The sequence below is a fragment of the Mirounga leonina genome, unplaced genomic scaffold, assembly GCF_011800145.1.
Source record: "Mirounga leonina isolate KUSES-001 unplaced genomic scaffold, KU_Mleo_1.0 Mir_200, whole genome shotgun sequence".
Classification (NCBI taxonomy): Eukaryota; Metazoa; Chordata; class Mammalia; order Carnivora; family Phocidae; genus Mirounga; species Mirounga leonina.
The window spans coordinates 24,195,471-24,200,947 of NW_023270503.1; positions in this window are offsets into that span (position 1 = coordinate 24,195,471).

Genomic DNA, 5,477 nt, shown 5'->3' on the forward strand with positions numbered 1-5,477 from the left:
CATCTGTGTTGTAACCTGAGTCAGAATTTCCTTCATTTTTAAAGCTGAATAATATTCCATTGTGACGTAGACATCGCATTGTGTTTATCCATTCATCCCTCAATAGACACTTGGGTTGCTTTCCCCTTTTGGCCATAGTGAATAATGCTGCCATGAATGAACGTGGGTGTGCACCTATCTCTTTCAATTCTTTTGGGTATATACCCAAAAGTGGGATTCCAGTAACGGATTTTTAGTTATTTAATTAACTAATTAAGTAATTAAGTAACCCTTCCCAAGCTGAGTGATTTTTATTGGGGCAAGCGTGTATTCGCTGTGTATCTGATTTCCCTTGCCAGCGTGGCTGACTGCTGAGGTGTCCTCCCCTCTGTGCACATGGCCCGGGGCCCAGTGTGCCCCCCCGGGTGCGGCAAATCCCCTTCCCTCCGGGCGGGGGCGGGGCGGGGGGGGCGCACAGCCGCAGGGTTGGGGCACCGAGCGCCGTTTCCTCCAGAGGCCCTCCCAGCTTTCCCTCCGCAGCTTCTTCCACTGCCCTCTCTCGGCAGAATAGCCGGGACACCGCGCCTTCTCCGAGGGCTGCGGGTCGCCTAAGCACCGCTCAGCAACCTCGTAACACTCGCTCTCTCCGAGGAGGTCCCTCCTGGAGACTCGGGGAAGGTGTGTGGCTGAGGATGCCGACTGCGCCAGAATTCTTCCTCCGCCTCCTCAGCAGTTGGGTGGCCTTCACCGTATCCTTTTCATTCTTCTGTTCTTCACGCCGGGCTCTCCTCGAACAAGCCAAGTCCCGGTATTTGTCCCTGTGGACACAGTCCGACTCCAGGTGGCTCATACAGCGGCAGCACCTTCTGCTGGTGGGTCAGGTAGCGACCTGGGTGCAGAGGCCGTGACCGCCTGCCTCCTCCAGCGGCCGTGGGGGCTCCCAGTAATGCATTTTATTTTTAAAAAATTCTCCACCCGGGGCGCCTGGGTGGCTCAGTCGTTAAGCGTCTGCCTTCGGCTCAGGTCATGATCCCGGGGTCCTGGGATCGAGCCCCGCATCGGGCTCCCTGCTCGGCGGGAAGCCTGCTTCTCCCTCCCCCACTCCCTCTGCTTGTGTTCCCTCTGTCGTTGTGTCTCTCTCTGTCAAATAAATAAATAAAATCTTAAAAAAAAAAAATTCTCCACCCAAAAATGATTTGAGGACACTGCCCTACTACCTTCATAAGTATTACCAAAAAAAAAAAAAAAAAAAAAAGTTCTGAATCTTAAATGAATGAAGGAAGGAAGGAAGGAAGGAATGAATGGAGGAGCCAGAATGGAAAAGGGGAGCCAATAGATTAACCTAAGTCTTTGATGGAATAAATTAAAGCTTTTATCCTTACCCTCCGGAAGTAGCTGCAACTAACTAACCTAAGATCCATCAGAGATGGACTGGAGTGGCCAAAGGTTGTTTCATATGTAAAGAGTAAACTCTTTACATATGATAGGGTCACAAAGGAGGGATATGATACTCATAATACTTGGTCCATATGGGAGCGGGTGCACAAATTCAGATATTCTGGGCCTGTCACTCCCTCTTCATGAAGGATGGAGGCAGACTGGGGACTGTGGTAGAATAGGCTGGTCATAAGTCAGTATTCAGCCCCTGACAATTTGCCAGATCTTCTGATTATTCAAGATAAGATGGAGGGGCGACTGGGTGGAAATCTGGATTTTTATGTAAAATGTTGTGATATTTATTTATTTTTAAAGATTTTATTTATTTGAGAGAGAGAGAGCGAGAGCATGCGGGGTGGGGGGGTAGCAAAGAGAGAGGGACAAACAGACTCCCCGCCGAGCAGGGAGCCCGATGCGGGGCTCGATCCCAGGACCCTGAGATCATGATCTGAGCCGAAGGGAGACGCCCAACCAACTGAGCCACCCAGGCGCCCCAAATGTTGTGATTTTTAAAAACTGGCATTTACATTTTCAGAAATATTTAAAAAGCATTATGTCAGTCAAAGGGAAGAAACAAGTTTGCAACCTCTGGTGTGTAATACTGTGGAGCATTTATGGTAGTCAGTTACCTCCAGGGAAGAATTGTGTCTGGTTTGTTCAACCAGACGTGGGAAGCAGGTTGTGGTAATGGGGCCTCAGTCACCTGCGGAAGCTCTGTCCTTCTGCACTGGGGTAATAGTTAATATGTTGCCCTTCTGTACCTCGATAATAGTTAATACATTTCAGGCAGAGAGGAAATGGCCCCAAATGAACCATTAAGTCCTCCATGGTAGTATATCAGTGCTGGTCACATTGGAGAGGCGAACCCCAGGTTTTGCATCCGTCCCGAGGTTTTGTTGTACCTACTTCACAGAAGCATGGTAGGAATAAAATGTCACAGATTTGGAAAGGTGTTGAAATTTTCCTAAAATGTAATGCAGGTGCTAAGTGGGATGATTATTTTGCCATGAACAGCTCAGAGGAGTGTCATGTTTTTGAACGAGGGCAGTTTCTACAAAAGCTGACTTAAGGAGGTGCTGGGCACAGGATCTGACTGGAAGAAATCAAGAGGAAAGGGTGTCCGAGTGGTTCTGCTCTGGTAGGTTTGAGGAGGCAGCACGCTGATCTTTTCCGGAAGTGGTGTCGGGGAGTTGGGATGGAGTTGGGAAACACACATGGCCATAAATGGTGTGATCCTGCTCCAAACAACTGAGCTCATCCCTGGGCTTCAGGAACCCCATGCTGGAAATTTCGACTGAAATGAACTTCTGACCTTTCCATCAGTTCCCTTGAGTAAGTCAGGGTTTTATGGACTATTTCCTATTCCCACTTAGAAGGGGATTTGAACTATTACTTCTATTACTTAAGAAGGCAGCACAGCATAGTATTACCACTAATGATATTGTATCAGTAGTTTTCCTAAAGCGCTAAAGACCTTTCACTTGTATTCTTCTAATTTTGTTCCCTGGGGACTCTAGGAGTATTATTATTCTCATTGCACAGATGCAGAAACTCATGGTTTCCCGTTGTCCTTTACCTAAAGTATAGAATCTTTTTTCTTTCTTTTTTTTTTTTTAAAGATTTTATTTATTTATTTGACAGAGAGAGACACAGCGAGAGGGAACCCAAGTAGAGGGAGTAGGAGAGGGAGAAGCAGGCTTCCTGCGAGCAGGGAGCCCGATGAGGGGCTCGATCCCAGGACCCTGGGACCATGACCTGAGCCGAAGGTGGACGCTTAACGACTGAGCCACCCAGGCGCCTTCTTTCTTTCTTTCTTTCTTTTTTTTTTTAAAGTAATCTGTATGCCCAACTTGGGGCTCAAACTCACGACTCCGAGATCAAGAGCTGCACATTCTACCAACGGAGCCAGCCAGGTGCCCCAGTGTGGAATCTTTAATGTGGCCTGAGTCCCTCCCTAGTCTGGCCGTGGCCTGCCTCTCCAGATTTCTCTTCCACCACTTTTCCAAGAGTTCTCTTTGTTCCCTCTCTTCTGGATTTCCTCTGGTTCCTTAAATAGGTCAGGTTCTTTTCGGCCACAGGCCCATCGTACATGCTATTTCTTCTGCCTACAACACTTTTCTCTTTCCTCTTCGCCTGGCTAGCAACTACTCATCTTCCAGGCCTCTGTTTAACATCATTTCTTCATGGGAGCCTTTCCTGAACATCCAGGTGACATCGGATTCCCCAGTAATGGCCTCTTATACCACCCTGCCCTTCCTATTCCAAAGACTCATCACACTTAGAAGTACTCATTCACTATTTCTCCTTCTTTCTTTTTTTAAAGATTTTATTTATTTGACACAGAGAGACACAGTGAGAGAGGGAACACAAGCAGGGGGAGTGGGAGAGGGAGAAGCAGGTCTCCCACCGAGCAGGGAGCCTGATATGGGGCTCGATCCCAGGACCCCGGGATCGTGACCTGAGCCGAAGCAGATGCTTAACGACTGAGCCACCCAGGCGCCCCATCTTTTTTTTTTTTTCTAAGATTGTATTTATTCATTTGACAGAGCGAGAGGGCACAAGCAGGGGGAGCGACAGAGGGAGAGGGAGAAGCAGACTCCCTGCTGAGCAGGTGGGGCTCCCGCCGGCAGGTGAGCCGGGCCCTTGGGACGAACCTGTGGCCTCGTCTCAACAACTGCAGCGAGCTGAAGTCCCTGCCGGCTGCAGTCTGTGAGAAAGGGCACTTTTTTCTTCTTTTCCTCCCCGCCCCCCAAGCCAGCTGCGTGTCCTCACCAAAGTCTTTGTGACATCCATCACCGCAGCACTTCCGAAGTCCAGTTCATGGCGATATAACCACCACAATCTGTAACTAAACACGCAGGCGGCGGTGGAGAGGGTTGCAAATGTTAGTTCCAAATACAGGGCCCTTCGCATCTCCGGTGAGGAAAGAGCACTGAGTGAATTCATTACGTGAACCACTTGAACTAATGGAGCGCGGAGCTTAAAGCCGCATTCCTCCAATGTGCGCGCCCCACAGAACGGGCGTCTCACGGCAGGCGGTCAGGCTGGAAAACACGCGTGAATCCGCGCATCTGACCAAGGAGGAAAGGCTTCTCAAGGTGTGCGTTTGCCAACTGTTTATTTGTTCTCAAGTCAACTCCTCAGGACTGAGAGCATGACATCAGGGGTCACAGGTCAGAGCCTAGCACACTTAGCTTCCTGAGGCAAAGACTGAAAATGCGTGGCCTCTGCTACAAAGAGGAGCAAGCAAAAGGGGCATAACCCATCTTCATTACTAAAAAGAATTAAATGCATAAACTAGAGTGTGAAAACATAGCTGGAGGAATATTTCCCAAACTCATCTGTAATCAGGATTGTCTTTGGGAGGCAGGTTTATAAGAAGAGATAGTCACTTGTTTTTTCCCTTCAAAATTTAAAAAATGAGTATGTATTACATTTGTATTTTTTTTAAAGATTTTATTTATTTATTTGACACAGAGAGAGAGAGAGAGAGCACAAGCAGGAGGCAGAGGGAGAAGCAGACTCTCTGCTGAGTAGAGAGCCAGATGCGGGGCTCGATCCCAGGACCCTGGGATCATGACCTGAGCCGAAGGTAGACGCTTAACCGACTGACCCACCCAGGTGCCCCATGTATTTTTTAATTTTTTAATTTTTTTTTAAGACTTGATACTTTTTTTTTTTTTTAAAGATTTTATTTATTTGACAGAGAGAGACACAGCGAAAGGGAACACAAGCAGAGAGAGTGGGAGAGGGAGAAGCAGGCCTTCCGCCGAGCAGGGAGCCCAATGCAGGGTTCGATCCCAGGACCCTGGGATCATGACCTGAGCCGAAGGCAGACGCTTAACACTGAGTCACCCAGGCGCCCCTAATTCTTAATATTTTTAAAAGATTTTTATGTATTCATTTGAGAGCGAGAGGAAGGGAATGAGTGGGGGGAGGGGCAGAGGGAGAGGGAGGAGCAGGCTCCCCGCTGAGCAGGTAGGCCCAACACAGGGCTCAATCCCAGGACCCTGGAATCATGACCTGAGCCGAAGGCAGACTCTTGACCAGCTGAGCCACCC